We start from the raw sequence: 18,104 nt of genomic DNA on the forward strand, positions 1-18,104 counted from the left end.
GGACCAGTGGACCAGTTCTTCTGATCCTTGGTGTGCTCTTGTTTCTCCAGTCCAACAGCATCACCTCATACTTACATGGATTGAATTCTATTTGCCATTAATCAACCCTTCTGACCAGCCTGTACGAATCCTCTTGTAATCTAAGGCTATCCTCCTCTCTATTTTTCACTCCACAAATTTCCATATCAGCGCATTTGTATTATGAATGCTCTTGGATGGCAATACACCCTGAAGGGTAGATGCATCAGGTGACTAGTGGTGCATTTATGGAAGTGTGGAGGAAGAAGGGCAAGAAATAAAAACTCCTGGAATATAGGAACAATCAGAGTTGGCAATCCTGGAGCAAAGAGGGAAGCAGATCTCTCTCCTTCCGTTAGTGTTTGGTTCCATAACATCAGAAAAGAATTTGACATTTTCAGTCAATATGCTTCCTCAGAACTGGTCATTAGAGGGCCATTGAATGGTCTGCATCCTTTTTTCCCACTACTTCAACAGGGGGATAGGATGTCAAGCAGAGGTATAGTAAGGGGTGATGCACAGACAAGTATGGAGGAAAAAGCAAGTCAGTCCGGTCGTACAGTCAAGTTATGGCACAAGGGAGCATGGGAAAACTGATGGCATTTATGCAAGGGGTCTTGCAAGTAAGACAGATGAGTTGAGAATATTGATTTACACATTGTAGTGGTAGGATTAAAAATGATATCTTCAAATCCGATCATGAAGAATTAATCACTAAGGGTTAATTGGACATGACACCGAGCAATTGAAATAAGGTGAAAAGTACATGGAAAAGAGGCTTAATGCAAAATCAACCAGTTTTGACTGAGGGACCAACCACAAGATACTAAATTATCTGTGAGAACTGTCCTGTTGGGCCATCACATGGCAATATCTGGCAATGTTTTTCTGTATAACAGAATATCTGGAAACATGCTGAAAGTACCATGAAATGGTAATACAGCAAATAGTACTAGATTTAGAATAGTACTAATATCTGTGGACTTCACCTTGGGCTGAGATTGACAAAGGTAAGAAGGTAGTGAGACTTGTTGCCAACCGAACACACGTGTTACTTGCTGTTGGACTTCACCTTGGACCGGGATCACGAATGGTGCCAGGAAACCTGGATTCTCCAGACTAGCCATAAAGCAGGGTCCCCCATGAGTGGAAGAGTATGAGACTCGTCAATACACATTTCCTGCTTTATACATATATATATATATATTCACTGCTTAAAATATTTACTACTGCATAATGAATAAATTTACTGGCTAACATATTTATCATTGCTTAATATCTATGTATTACTGCTAATAAACGTGTTAATTTGGATCACAGTTTTTTTGTTACATCGCACTGAATCCACTATCGAACCATAACACACAAGAATATGATATCATTGCTGTCTCTGGAGACATGATGGAGGGTTAGCAGCTCAATATGCAATTTTTTTAATCTTTAGGTGAGATTGGGAGGGATGTAAAAGAACAGGTTGTATTACAAATTGATCAAGGAGACAATTATCATTAGGAAGGCATGATACCTTAGGGCCCTCAAGTTAGTTCATCTGAATAGAACATGAAAACAAAAAGAAAGCAGTTACATTGCCAGGACCTGCAAACAATCAGAGGGAGAGAGAGAGAAGATCTGAAGGCAAATCTGAGAGGAGAAATATAAAAATAATAGTGCAGGATTTTAACTTGCACAACATTAATTGGGTTAGAGAAAGTGTGAAAGCCTAAGAGAGGGTGAAGTTTTAAAATGGATTCAGGAGAGCTTTTAAAGTCAGCTTAGAGTCCTACAGCATCGAGATAGTCCTTTTGGCCCAAACTGGTCCATGCCGACCAAAATGTTCATCAACACTAACCCTATTTCCCTGCACTTGGCCCATATCCTTCTACACCTTTCCTATCCATGTGTTTGTCCAAATGCCTTTTAAAATGTTATTAATGTACTTCAACAACATCCTTCCAATAGGAAGGAGGCCAGAATTGCACGCAATATTCGAAAAGAGGCCTAACCAACGTCCTGTACAGCCACAACATGACCTCTCAACCCCTATACTCAGTAATCTGACCAATAAAGGAAAACATACCAAATGCCTTCTTCACTATACTATCTACCTGCGACTCCACTTTCAAGGAGTAATGAACCTGCACTCCAAGGTCTCTTTGTTCAGCAACACTCCCTAGGACCTTATCATTAAGTGTATAAGACCTGCTAAGATTTGCTTTCCCAAAACGCAGCACCTCGCATTTATCTAAATTAAACTCCATCTGTAATTCCTCAGCCCAGTGGCCCATCTGATCAAGATCCCATTGTCAACAAAATCACTGATGGATTTTGATATTTGATTTTGGCAGTCACCCATGGCAGCTATGACAGTTTCTGTTTTCATAACCCTTGCATTGAGAAACTGCTGTGTGAAACTGCTCTGATAGTCTGTAAACGTAATTTGTACTTCCTAATTCACCTTGTTTTCTCTCATCTTTAAATTTTCAAAACAAACTTTCAGGGTGAAAATGAAGCAAACTATGTGTAATTTATACTATGAGACATTTCAATGGACACATACACACAGAAGTAAACAACAAACATAAATACACACATGTTTACTCAGAGCCTGAGACCCGCAACAACTTGTCACAAACCCAGTAGTACTTACAACATTATAAAACACTCATTCTATTCCTAATAATGATGCATATCTCTGTGTTTTGCACAATGCATGTAAATGTTTCAAAGCTCCTTAGGCATTCTTTGTCAATGGATGTAAATTTATTTTGCGGTATATCTATCATTAATGTTGAGAACGCATTCAAAAAATTTCATGAAATAATTTTCCCACCAATGGCCTGGAGAGTGCAAATACATGGATTACTGTGTTACTTTGTCATATGTATCAGGTCTGGACTCAAGTAGATGGTAATGGAGACTACAATTGCTATGGTTTCTGTCTGACCACCCAGAACTTTTTCTAGACAGTTACTGTGTGTAGCCATTCAGGGAAAATGGGGATTAACCTTACTTTTGATCCTGGCATGCAATCAAACTGTTACTTGGGTGAGACACTAAATAGCACCTGAAAGCAGGAGAGAAAGCTAGGGACAAAGTGCACTCACAATGGCTGAGCATTACCAGACAACCACCAGGGGGCATTAGAACTCTATCATTGACCCTGATCAAAGGCTTCTTCACTATTATAAAGTCATATAAGTAAAATCTTACATTTATTTGGTGCTTTTCAGATTCTGTATTCCAGTACAGCACAGGCAATAAGATACTTAGAGTCCTAGAGATGTACAGCACAAAAACAGACCCTTCGGCCCAACCCGTCCATGCTGACCAGATATCCCAATCCAATCTCGTCCCAGCTGCCAGCACCTGGCCCATATCCTTCCTATTCATATACCCATCCAAATGCCTCTTAAATGTTACAATTGTACCAGCCTCCACCACTTCCTCTGGCAGCTCATTCCATACACGTAGCACCCTCTGTGTGAAAAAGTTGCCCCTTCGGCCTCTTTTATATCTTTCCCCTCTCACCCTAAACCTATGCCCTCTAGTACTGGACTCCCCCACCCCAGGGAAGAGACTTTGTCTATTTACCCTATCCATGTCTCTCATGATTTTATAAACCTCTATAAGGTCACCCCTCAACCTTTGATACTCCAGGGAAAACAGCCCCAGCCTGTTCAGCCTCTCCCTACAGCTCAAATCCTCCAACCCTGGCAACATCCTTGTAAATCTTTTCTGAACCCTTTCAAGTTTCACAACATCCTTCCAATAGGAAGGAAAGCAGAATTGCACACAATATTCGAAAAATGGCCTAACCCAATGTCCTGCACAGCTGCAACATGACCTCCCAACCCCTGTACTCAGTACTCTGACCAATAAAGGAAAGCATACCAACACCTTCACTCTCCTATCTACCTGCGACTCCACTTTCAAGGAGCTATGAACTTGCACTCCAAGGTCTCTTTGTTCAACAACACTCCCGAGGACCTTATCATTAAATGTATAAGTCCTGCTAAGATTTGCTTTCCCAAAATGCAGCACCTTACATTTATCTAAATTAAACTCCATCTGCCACTTCTCAGCCCATTGGCCCATCTGATCAAGATTCTGTTGTAATCTGAGGTAACCTTCTTCGCTGTCCACTACACCTCCAATTTTGGTGTCATCTGCAAACTTACTAATTATACCTGTTATGCTCACATCCAAATCATTTATATCAATGATGAAAAGTAGTGGACACAGCACCAATCCTTGTGGCACTCCACTGGTCACAGGCCCCAGTCTGAAATACAACCCTCCACCACCATCCTCTGTCTTCTACCTTTGAGCCAGTTCTGAATCCAAATAGCTAGTTCTCCCTGTATTCCATGAGCTCTAACCTTGCTAATCAGTTTCCCATGGGGAACCTTGTCAAAAGCCTTACTGAAGTCCATATAGATCACATCTGCTGCTCTGCCCTCATCAATCCTCTTTGTTACTTCTTCAAAAAACTCAATCAAGTTTGTGAGACATGATTTCCTTCGCACAAAGCCTTGTTGACTATCCCTAATCAGTCCTTGCCTTTCCAAATACATGCACATCCTACCCCTCAGGATTCCCACTTTATTGGTCAGAGTATTGAATACAGGAGTTCGGAGGTCATGTTGTGGCTGTACCGGACATAGGTTAGGCCACTGTTGGAATATTGTGTGCAATTCTGGTCTCCTTCCTATTGGAAAGATGTTATGAAACTTGAAAGGGTTCAGAAAAGATTTCTAAGGACGTTGCCAGGGTTGGGGGATTTGAGTTATAGGGAGAGGTTGAATAAACTAGGGCTGTTTTCCCTGGAGCTTCGGAGGCTGAGTGGTGACCTTATAGAGGTTTATAAAAACATGAGGGGCATGGATAGGATAAATAGACAAAGTCTTTCCCTGGGGTGGGGGAGTCCAGAACTAGAGGGCATAGGTTTAGGGTGAGAGGGGAAAGATATAAAAGTGACATAAGCAGCAACCTTTTCACACAGAGGGTGCTACGTGTATGGAATGAGCTGCCAGAGGAAATGGTGGAGGCTAGTACAATTGCAATATTTAAAAGGCATCTGGATGAGTATATGAACAGGAAGGGTTTGGAGGGATATGGGCTGCGTGCTGGCAAGTGGGGCTAGATTAAGTTGGGATATCTGGTCGGCATGGTCGAGTTAGACCAAGGGTCTGTTTCCATGCTGTACATCTCTATGACTATAACTTGCCCACCACCGATGTCAGGCTCACTGGTCAATCGTTCCCTGCCTTGTCATTACCACCTTTCTTAAACAGTGGCACCACGTTAGCCAACTTCCAGTCTTCCGGCACCTCACCTGTGTTTTAAAAAATTCTCAAGGTCAAGGACCAGGCTCGCAGGAGAGTAGTCTGACACAGAACAAACGACCAAGAGGCGAGTCTGCTAGAATATGAGCATTTTATTCCCCGCAGCGTCGCCACAACCAGGTCTCATACTTACAACGGGTCTGGCTTATACTCACTCTACATGTTACCGGAACTGGGAGCCGTCAGTTCTCGTAGAGCGGTTGCCAACAACCCACGCTCGGCGGTTAAACGTAACCCCGGAGCAGACTCACTGAACTGGAGACTTTTCCAGCTGATATACTCTTTTCCAGATATAAACATTCATGTGAACAGCAGAGCAAGGCTAAAAAACACATTCCATTCTGGTTACATACAGATAAGAAGATTCACACGGGGAGGTGTGTAATAAGATTCACACGGGACTAAGCAACACCTCCATTCCGGTTAGATTCACACATGTATTGGGACATAATTTTTAACCGTTTCACCACATTCCACTGCTTGGCCCAATACATGTGTTACATTATGATTCACACATGTATTGGGACATAATTTTACACCACAACCTGTGACTATTGAGATACAAATATCTCAGTAAGAGGCCCAGCAATCACTTCCCTAGCTTCCCACAGAGTTCTAAGGTACACCTGATCAGGTCCTGGGGATATATCAACTTTTATGCATTTCAAGACATACAACACTTCCTCCTCTGCAATATGGACATTTTTCAAAATGTCACCATCTGTTTCCCTTCATTTTATATCTTCCATGTCCTTTTCCACAGTAAATACTGATGCAAAATACACGTTTAGTACCTCCCCCATCTCCTGTGGCTCCACACAAAGGCCGTCTTGCTGATTTTTGAGGGGCCCTTTCTCTCCCTAGTTACCCTTTTGTCCTTAATGTATTTGTAAATTCCCTTAGGCTTCTCCTTAACTCTATTTGCCAAAGCTATCTCATGTCCCCTTTTTGCCCTCCTGATTTCCCTCTTAAGTATACTCCTACAGCCTTTATACTCTTTGAAGGATTCACTCAATCTATCTTGTCTATACCTGACATATGCTTCCTTTTTTCTTAATCAAACCTTCAATTTCTTTAGTCATCTAGCATTCCCTAAACCTGCCAGCTTTTCTTTTCACCCTAACAGGAATGTATTATGTCTCTGGGCTCTCATTATCGCATTTCTGAAGGTTTCCCATTTTCCAGCCGTCCCTTTACCTGTGAACATCTGCCCCCAATCAGCTTTTGAACTTTCTTGCCTAATACCGTCAAAATTGGCCTTTCTCCAATTTAGAACTTCAACTTTTAGATCTGATCTATCCTTTTCCATCACTATTTTAAAACTAATAGAATTATGGTCGCTGGCCCCAAAGTGTCCCCTCCCACTGACACCTCAGTCACCTGCTCTGCCTTATTTCCCAAGAGTAAGTCAAGTTTTGCACCTTCTCTAGTAGGTACATCCACATACTAAATCAGAAAATTTTCTTGTATGCTTAACAAATTCCTTTTCATTTAAATCCTTAAACACTATGGCAATCCCAGTCTATGTTTGGAAAGTTAAAACCCTCGACCATAACCACCCTATTATTCTGACATGTAACTGAGATCTCGTTACAAATTTATTTCTCAATTTCCCGTTGACTATTGGGGGTCTATAATACAATCCCAAAAAGATGATCATCCCTTTTTATTTCTCAGTTCCACCCAAATAATCTCCCTGGATGTATTTCCGGGAATATCCTCCCTCAGTACAGCTGTAATATTATCCCTTATTAAAAATGCCACTCCCCCTCCTCTCTTGCCTCCCTTTCTATCCTTCCTGTAGCATTTGTATCCTGGAACATTAAGCTGTCAGACCTGTCCATCCCTGAGTCATGTTTCTGTAATTGCCATGATATCCCAGTCCCATGTTCCTAACCATGCCTTGAGTTCATCTGCCTTCCCTGTTAGGCCCCTTGCATTGAAATAAATGCCGTTTAATTTATCAGTCCTACCTTGTCCCTGACTGCCCTGACAGTTTGATTCACCTTTGTTCTCAACTGTACACGTCTCAGATTGATCTCTTTCCTCACTATCTCCCTGGGTCCCGACCCCACCTTACTCGTTTAAATCCTCCCAAGCAGCTCTAGCAAATCTCCCTGCCAGTATATTAGACGCCTTCCAATTTAGGTGCAATTCATCCTTCTTGTACACGTCACTTCTACCCCAAAAGAGATTCCAATGATCCAAAAATGTGAATCCTTCTCCCATACACCAGCTCCTCAGCCATGCATTCATCTGTTCTATCCTCTTATTCCTGCCTTCACTAGTTCATAGCACCGGGAATAATCCAGATTTAACTGCTCTGGAGGGCCTCCTTTTTAAATTCCTGCCTAACTCTCTGTAATCTCTCTTCAGATTCTCATCCTTTTCCCTCCCTATGTCGTTGGTTCCAATGTGTACAATGACCTCTTGCTGGCATCCTCTCCGAGACATCCTTGTTCCTGGCACCAGGGAAGCAACACACCATTCTGATTTTTTTGCTGCTGGCCACAGAAACGTCCGTCTGTACTTCGGACCAGAGAGTCCCCTAACACAATTGATCTCTTGGAACCCAACATACCCCTCGTTGCTTTAGAGCCAGTCTCAATACCAGAAACTTGGCTGTTCATGCTATGTTCCCCTGAGAATCCATCACCCCCTTCATTTTCCGAAACAGCATACCTGTTTGAAATGGGGGGATAGCCACAGAAGACTCCTGCACTACCTGCCTACCTCTCTTACCTTCTCTGGAGTTAACCCATCTATGTGACTGTATCTGCGACTTTTCTCCCTTCCTATAACTGCCATCCATCACATCCCCTTGCTCTTGTAAATTCCTCATTGCCTCTAACTGACTCTCCAACTGATCCATTTGATCTGATAGGATTCGCAATCAACGGCATTTTTTGTAGATATAATCCTCAGTAACCCGTAAACTCTCCCTAAACTCCCACATCTGACAAGAAAAGCATATCACTCTACTAAAGGCCATTTTTGCTTCTTTCAATCTACAGACCAAGAAAATAGCACTGTCTTATTAGTCTACAAAACACTGCTCCAGGTTAAATTAATACTTATGGCTTATATTTTTAAGTTTAATAAAGAGATAGATCTCAATATAACATATAATCAAGAAATAACCCACTCTACTCTTACTACTGCAGACTCACTGTAAGGCCACACCTAAAATATTCACTTATCTGTTTCTGTGCTGTGACCTCTCCCAAACAAGATTAGTTGCGAATTTCACTGTTTGTTAATTTTCCCAGACACACTCTGAAGTCCAGCAATACATGAATTCAAACAGCAAAAGCAGTAACTGTGCATTTTCACTGCTGTGACAGTTAGCAATGTGTATTTCTTTCTTTCTCTCTCTCTCCTGCACTGACCTCACCATGTGCTTCCTTTGTCTGTTCCTCTCCCTTTTAAAAGTGCTGTTGTTTTGACTTTTTTTGTCCAAAGTTTCAAAACAATGCAACAGCATATGAAACAGTAATTGCTACTCCCAGAATTCAAGGAAATCACCTCCAACACATAAAATACCTCAAAAAAGGAGCAGCCTGTTACAGCCAGAAATGTTTCCCGTCCTCCATCTTGGATTACCCAGAATCCTCCTTTTGCAGTCATCTTTTAATGCAGGCATTGCAGTACCCCAGGTTCCTTACAACAATAGCCAATCCATCTGTTTTGCTGGTGATAAGGGATAAATATTGGCCAAAACAATAGGACCAATTTCTTAATCTTCTTTCATAAGTGCAATCTCTTCGAGTTGCCTGAACAATCAAGTGATGGAGGATGGGCTAATTTTAACCAAATCTTCTCAGAAACTGATTAAAACAAGAACAAACTTGTGAACCAATGCCTTTACCGGCCCATCAGCTTGTTTTACTCTAGGAGTGTCAGTTTAATCCCCCGTCGAAAAGATGATTCCCCAGATATTGCAGCATTCTCTCAATACTGAACAGAGCTTCTGTGTAAATGATGAACATAAATCCTGGAGTTTGTCTTCAACCCACAAGTTCTGAACCAGAAGGGAAGATTTTGACAACTGATACAGTACATTATGGTTCCAGCAATGAGTTCACGTAGTTAACACCAGATCTTTTGTTGCAAGTTGGAAACAAATAACAGTACTGGGTAATTAGACAAAGATTTACAACTGACTAATGACTTCAATTCCCATTGGTAATTCTGTGATTTGTTCTCTTGCAGCTTACTTATCTGTGTGTTTCCTCCACAGAGACCAGCTAATTGATCAAGATTTTCCAACCATGTTTCTGGTGTGAGATACTAAAAATGCGACCCCACGGCCCTGAGTAACACACCTTGAGGGACAGCAGCTATTTACATCCCCTTAGTGCATTGTCACTGTGATTGGAGGTGCTTTCCAATTATAACAACAATTTGACTCGGGCTATGAACGACTCAGATTTATTTGGCACTTTTCACAACCCCAGGACTTTCCCCAAAATGGTTCACAGCTAATTAAGTATTATAGAAGTGTGGCCACTGTTATAATGTAGGCTAAAGAGACAGCAAATTTCTGCACAACAAACTAACACAGGCAGCAATGAAATAAGTGAGTTAAAAATCTTGAATGCCTTTGGATGTGGATTGTGGGATGAATGTTGACATGACAAATCTCTTGCTCTCTTCTGAACAGTTGCATTGGATATACTGCATTCATTCAAGTGAACAGTATGGATAGACAACAGGTGAAAGATTACAGACCTGAAACATTAATTCTGTTTTCTTGTCCAAAGATGTTGTCTAATGGGCTGAGTGTTGCGTGTTTTAATTTGAGCTTTCCAGCATCTGCAGTGTTTTACTCTTTTGCAAGCTTTGAATATCTGCTTTCATATCACCAGATGTGACTTGACGTTCAATTGTGCTTCACGATACTTCAGCGCCTGTTTTATATTAAAGGTACAAAACAAACACAAGTTGTTACAGTCCAGGAATTTCAATCTAAAGTATAGGCTGAAATCCTGGATTGAGCTTTAACAGGGCTGTCTGTCTCAGAGATGAGTGTGCTACAAGTGAGCAAATGCTGACACATGGGTTTAAAAAAAGCAAATCATCCAGTTGTCTTTTTGAAATCCTAATTACATTCTCAATTCTTCAGCTTCCCCCTTCCCCACCAAACACATTCACCCTTTCAGCCTCTCACTGTTCTTGAGACACTGGTGCTGACTGAGACACAATTCCACCCTCACTGGGCATTCTACTCTCACTTGTACCTAGAACAGGTCTTTCTTCCTATGCATACCTACAGCATATGTGACCCTGTGGTGAAAGGGCTTGATCATAGCTGAGTCCAGCTTTTGGCTCACACCAGCAAAGGTCTCCGGAAAATAGTCAGGAGTCCAATGATTTCCTTCCCTCTCAACGCAATCGCTTGGGGCCATCTGCAGAGCTCAAACCTCCTCCCTGGCTAAAAGCAGCCAACTGCACAAACTGGGATGGGACCTGGAACCACATGGTTCACAACCACAAAGGGAAAGGCAGTCAGCAGAAAACATTTTGGATCATGTGCTCAATTTACAACTTGAAGCTTGAAAGCTGGTGTAGACCAATCTTTACAAATCCGGCAGTGAATGTTGAGTAGAGGAAATAGATACAGCGAAGCCAGCAAAAAACAGGTCAGCCCAGCTTTTAAAGTAAATGATTATGTCATTTATTGCTTTGGAGACATTTCTCTTAAAGACTTAGGGTAGCGAACATTGGCTGATGTACAGAGAATATCCTTGTGATATTTGGGTCGTATATTTTGTATTTTGTTGCAATGTATGAATTAGGAATGAAGTGAATGGAATATTAATAAGTAGTTAACTGTAATGCGGCCTTTTGAAGCCTTCTGGTGGCAGAATTATTATTGAGAAGCTGAGTCAAAAGCTTGGAAGCTGGATAACAGCAAGAAAGAACAAATTAAAGGGAGAATCAGTCAAGGGAAATGCGGAGACTGAGGAATCTACGACTTAGGCAATCTATATCTATCGAGAGGATCAATGTAAACTTTATCTAACAGCTTCATTCGTAGATTCACACTGCGTTAACTTGGCAAACCTGTATCTGACAAAGGAGGAAGCAGGAGCCAGTCAGCCTTTCATATCCGTTTGTTCACAGTATCCAATATAGTATTAGCTACTATCAGACTACTTTTTCGTTCCAAGGACCAGCCCCACCCCAGGTGAAAATTGTTCCTTATATATGAACCCTAACCATTCCCCAGCAATCAGCTGCTGTAAATCACAAATAGAGCTAGCACATCTATATACTCAGTTGACACATTTGCAACATTAGCACACTGGAGGCACCTCTAAATACAATAGTAAAATAGGCAGATAATGGAAATTCCCAAATGTCACCTTCTCACATTTAACACACCAATAATTACAGTACAGAGGTGTTGGAAACACAGCACGCATCAAATAATAAAAGAGCTGGCTGCAGCTTACATTTTATTTTGTCGAGGTATGAGTTGCATTGATGTTTTTTGGAGGGATTCCCACCACGTGACCCACCAAACTCGCCTCATTATGTACCTAATCCCAATGCTATGGTATCCCTCACATTCAATTCTATCCCCAGCATAACGCACACCATTCCCAGAATACCTCACTTCTCAGTGATATCTACTGAAAAACCAGCATCCCTTGTACCTGCGCCATCTTTGAAAGACTGCTATGCATCTGGATAAGCCTTGGAGATCTGGCACTGCCCTTCACCAGCAATGTAATGCCACAGCAACTGCTATACTCTCCATAGTTGTCATGGTTAATACTCCCTCACATGTAAAATGCCATTTTCTCACCTTAAATCACCATGCCACACAGTTTATCTGTCCTCAGAAATCAGAATTGAAATTTCCCATACATTCTCTCTGAATCCCCAATTCTCTTTCGTGGTCATCCAAATTTTGACATTTTTGAGGAGAGAATATCACATACAGCTAGGCACTTGGCCAAGTCAAAAATGAGCTTTTATCGACAGCCAGCAAGAAAGAACATAAAGGAAACAAATGCAAGTTGCAGTTTGCACCCACATTGTGAACCAAATGCTGGCATCTTGATCTTGACAGTCCATGATGGTTTATGCACTCAGTTCGTATTGACTAGAACTGTGTGGCTTTCAGGTTCTAGAGTGTGGTTGTTGTCTGCTCCAATTATGCACAACACAGCACTCCAGGATAATTCACCACACTCTGGATTAGATCAAAGATATGATATCTCAGTCCCATGTTCCCAACCATATCCTGAGTTCCTCTGTCTTACCCGTCAGGCCTCTTGCATTACGTTATATGCAGTTGAATTTATCAATGTTACCTTGTTCTCTGCCTTGCTGTTGTCTGCCTATACTATTTGACTTGCTTCTCTTCTTAACTGTGTCAGTCTCAGAATTAACTCTTTTCTCACTATCTGTGTCCTAACCAAAAAAAAAGAGATAAGCCTGGGACTGTTACAGTTGAGAAGAGGAGCAAGTCAAGTCGTCAAGGCAGAGATTGAGGTAAGACTGATAAATTAAACTGCAATTATTTTAATTAAAGAGGCCTGACAGGTAAAGCAGTTGAACCCAGGGCATGGTTGGGAACATGGGACTGGGATATTACAGCTATTACAGAAACATGGCTCAGGGAAGGGCAGGACTGGCAACTTAATGTTCCAAGGTATAGGTGCTATAGGAAGGATAGAAAGGGGAGCAAGAGAGGGGAGGGGAGTGCCATTTCTAGTTAGGGATAACGTTACTGCTGTACTTAGGGAGGATATTCCTATAGGCAAAAAACTGACATTTTCCTAGCTACCATCAGTTCTGAGGAAGGGTTACCAGACCCGAAACGTTAACTCTGATTTCTCTTCACAGATGCTGCCAGACCTGCTGAGCTTTTCCTGTAACTTCTGTTTTTGTAATAAGAAAGGGATGATCACATTATTGGGACTGTACTTTAGGCCCCCAGTAATCAGCAGGAAATTGAGAAACATATTTGTAAGGAGATCTCAGTTATTTGTAAGAATGATAGGTTGTAATGGAAGGGGATTTTAACTTTCCAAACATACACTGGGACTGCCATAGTGTTAAAGGATGGAGAGAAATTTGTTAAGTGTGTACAAAAAAAGTTTTTAATTAACCTAGGTAGGCCAAGTGACTGAGATGTCAGTGAGGAAGCACTTTGGGGCCAGTGATCATAATTCTTTAGTTTTAAAATAGTTATCAAAAAGAATAGGCCTGATCTAAAAGTTAAAGTTTTCAATTGGAGTATGGCCAATTTTGACAGTATCAAGCAAGAACTTTGAGAAGTTGATTGGGAGAAGCTATTCGCAGATAAAGTGAGAAGCCTTTAAAAGTGAGATAACAAGAGTCCAGAAGCAGTATATTCCTGTTAGTGTAAAGGGCAAGACTGATAGGTGTAGGGAATGTTGGATGACTAGAGAAATTGAGGCCCAGGTTAAGAAAAAGGAGATGATATATACACAACTGGGGTCGCATGAATCCTTTGAGGAATGTAAGGGCAGCAGGATTATACTCGAAAATCAGGAGGCAAGTATGGTTAAGGAGAATCCAAAGAAATTCTACAAATACATTAAGAGCAAAAGAGTAACAAGGGAGAGAATAGGGCCTCTAAAGATCAACAAGGCTGTCAGTATGTGGAACAGAAGGAGATGGGTGAGACACTAAACAAGTATTTCATGTTAGTAAATTCTGTGGAGAAGGATATGGAAGCTCAGTAACTTGCAGAAATAAACAGTAATATCTTGAAAAGTGTCCATGTTACCAAGGAGGAGATGGCTGGATGTCTTAAAATGCGTAAAGGTGGATTAATCCCCGGGACCTAATCAGGTGTATCCCAGAACTTTGTGGAAAGCTAGGAACATGATTGCTGGGACTCTAGCTGAGATATTTGTATCATTGATAGCCACAGGTGAGGTGTCGGAAGACTGGGGGGTGGCTAATGTGGTGTCATTGTTTAAGAAAGGTGGTAAGGAAAAGTCAAGGAACTATAGACCGGTGAGCAGGATGTCAATGGAGGATAAGTTGTTGGAGGGATTCTGAGGGACAGGATCTGCATGTATTTGTAAAGACAGTGACTGATTATGGGAAATTGTGTCTCACTAACTTGATTGTGTTTTTTGAAGAAGTGACAAAGAAGATTGGTGAAGGCAGAGCGGTGGACATTAGGTAGATGGATGTCAGAAAAGCATTCAACAAGGTTCTGCATGGTGGACTGGTTAGCAAAGTTAGATCACATGGAATCCAGGGGGAGCTAGTCAACTGGATACAAAATTGGCTTGAAGGTAGGAGACAGAGGGTGGTGGTGGAGCATTGATTTTCGGACTGGAGGCCTGTGACCAGCGGTGTGTCGCAAGAATTGGGGCTGCTGGGTCCACTGCTATTTGTCATTCATATACATGATTTGGATATGAATATAGGAGGAATAGTTAGTAAGTTTGCAGATGACAGCAAAATTGGTTGTGTAGTGGACAGTAAAGAAGGTTATTTCAAGAGTGCAATGAGACCTTGATCAGATGGGTGGATGAGTCGTGGAGTGGCAGATAAAAGTTTAATTTAGAGAAGTATGAGGTTTGGAAAGGCAAATCAGGGCAGTACTTATACACTTAATGGTAATGTCCTGGAGAGTGTTGTCCTACAAAGAGACCTTGGACTGCAGGTTCAAAGTTCCATGAAGGTGGAGTCACAGATAGACAGGTTAATGAAGAAGGTGTTTGGTACCTTTACTGGTCAGTGCATTGAGTATAGGCATTGTGGCTGTACAGGACATTGGTTAGGCCACTTTTAGAGCAATGCGTTCAGTTCTGATCTTCATGCTATGGGAAAGTTGTTGCTAAACTTGAAAGAATGCAGCAATGATTTACAAGGATCTTGCTGAGATTGGAGGTTTTGAGCCAGGGAGAGACTAAATAGGCTGGGACTATTTTCCCTGAAGCATTGGTGGCTGAAGAGTGATGTTGCAGAGGATTATAAAATCATAAAGGGCATTGATAGGGTGAATAGCCAAGGTCTTTTTACCAGGGTAGGGGAGTCCAAAACTAGAGCACATAGGTTTAAGGTGAGAAAAGAAAGATATAAAAGGGACCTAAGGGGCAACCTTTCCATGCACAGCATGGTGTCTGTATGGAATGAGCTGCCAGAGGAACTGGTGGAGGCTGGTACAATTACAACATTTAAATGCATCCAGATGGATACATGAATAGGTAGGGTTTAGCGGGATATGGGCCAAATGCTGGCAAAGGGGACTAGATTTATTTAGGATATTTGGTTGGTAAGGACAGGTTGGACCGAAGGGTCTGTTTCCATGCTGTACAACACTATGACTCTACCTCTTGGACCGCTGCAAGCTGTGGATGTGGACCTTCAGCAGCCTTGTTATTTGTTCCCAAATGGATTTGGTGAAAGTGCCACAGCATCTAAGTGATTTGAATTGAATGATTTATTGTCACTTGTATTTAACAAATACATACAGTAAAAGGTGTAATAAATCATCACACTCTGACACCATTTTGAGTTACAGAAGAATTATGGAATAACTAAAATATCACTAAAAACAGAGTTCTTCCTCCCTTGTGCTCCATTTGACATGTGTGGGGATCTCCACTATGGGTTCCATATCCATCAATGCCCCCACATCACAGTCCATTCCAGGACTCCTGCTCCAGGGCCACCACCGCCACTACTGCTCCACTCCTAGGAACCACTGGGCCTACCACACTGCCGTCAATTCACCCACCATTCGCATTGATCCACCAGGAGTACCGATTTGGGTCAACGCATTGCTGCAGCTAAACCTAATATACCGATTCCAATGCCAAACACAGAGGCCACCCTGCTGTCACCACCATCTTGGAACACTTGAATAATGAAAAGATTTTATTAGTTCACATGTCCTTTCTATTTTCTGCTTTTCTGTCAAGATCTTTGAATTATCAAGATACTACATGTATTGTGATATTATTCAGTCAGATCCCTATTAAGGCAAATCCACTGAAGAAACGTAATTCAAGGCAGGAGGAGGAAAGCCAATGATGCTGCCACCTTCTCAGATCGTGAGGTGGTGGGCCCACCACCGTCAATGTTGCCATCTTCCAGTGCCATCTCTCGCCTCTGGGCCCACAGTCATTGCCGTTGGGAGCTCTCTGAGCGCTCTCTCTCCTGCACACGGGCTCACTGTCCCTGAGGAGCCAACTCTTTCCACCCCCACCACGTGCTTGGGTAGTTGGGCCCGCTCTCGCTTTGCTAAAGATGCCAAAAAGAGAAAAAAAGAAAAATGTAAGGGAGCAAAAAGAAAAAAAAGCAAAAATAAAAAGTGGAAATAAAAAGAAAAAATAAGAAACAAAGAAAGCAGACGGAAGCGGCCTAGTCCTGGGCCAGGAACTCAGTTGCAGTATTGCTACTCTGCCGCCATCTTGGGAAGTGCCTACTAATATTATTACCAATATAGCACATCAAGTGGGAATGCCTGCTATTCTCTGACACACTTCCCACCTTAAAAAAACTCAATAATTCAGTAGAGTACACCTTCATTCTTATTGTAAAATATATACTATATTGATTAAAAAATGTTTACGTATTAGAGCAGTTCTGTACAGTCAATATAGAATATCAAAAAAAACTTGGATCTGACATTCTGCAGTTGTAAAAGCCAAAGGCATTTCTTACTTATGCAGGACACTATTCACAAACATTATGTTTGAGGCAATGAGAGGGTCTGACAACTGATTGAATCCTCATTGTACTTTAGCAGAAAGACCTTAGATGGTGGTCTTTGCTCATTGCTTCTAATGCAATGATGCTCCCCTCCTTGAAAATCGAATGTTTCACAAGTGATGGGGTGCATTTGGCCAGCATATATCTCCTTTTAAGTTATTGTTGTGAACTTCTGCATCATAAACGTAACAATGTTAGTTTAGCCAGCATCAATGGCACAGTGCAATCTGCCTTTGACAATATTTAATGCATCCGCACTATTGCTCTGGATGCATTGCATATGTGAGAAGAAATGTTTGCAAATGAAATGTAGCCGCAATTTGCAAATCCATGCTTCATGTATTTGCTTCTTCAGTGTACTAATATCACCCATACATGGATCGCTGGACATTGCCCAGGCTATTTTTCAATTGCATTTAGCACTTAGAGAACAGCAAGTGATGGCAGGGAACGCAACAGGATGCACCTCCGTGTGCTATAATATCCCCTTTTACCTCACTCTATCCCAACAGCCCATTTCCACATAACCCTTCATTTGGAGACCCACCATATTGAACTTCTCCTTCATCCTTTGATACTGTTCCACGTACATCCTTATACACCTTATGCTCCCCCTTGTCATCATCCTTGTTGGAGAAAGTGAGGTTTGCAGATGCTGGAGATCAGAGATGGAAATGTGTTGCTGGAAAAGCGCAGCAGGTCAGGCAGCATCTAGGGAACAGGAGAATCGACGTTTCGGGCATTAGCCCTTCTTCAGGAATGAGGAAAGTTGGTCCAGCAGGCTACGATAAAAGATAGGGAGGAGGGACTTGGGGGAAGGGCGTGGGAAATGTGATAGGTGGAAAGAGGTCAAGGTGAGGGTGATAGGTCAGACGGGGGTGGGGGCGGAGAGGTCGGGAAGAAGATTGCAGGTTAGGAAGGCGGTGCTGAATTCGATGGATTTGACTGAGACAAGGTGGGGGGAGGGGAAATGAGGAAACTGGTGAAACCCGAGTTCATCCCTTGTGGTTGGAGGATTCCTAG

This window comes from Chiloscyllium plagiosum, chromosome 31, assembly GCF_004010195.1.
Source record: "Chiloscyllium plagiosum isolate BGI_BamShark_2017 chromosome 31, ASM401019v2, whole genome shotgun sequence".
NCBI classification, from domain to species: Eukaryota; Metazoa; Chordata; class Chondrichthyes; order Orectolobiformes; family Hemiscylliidae; genus Chiloscyllium; species Chiloscyllium plagiosum.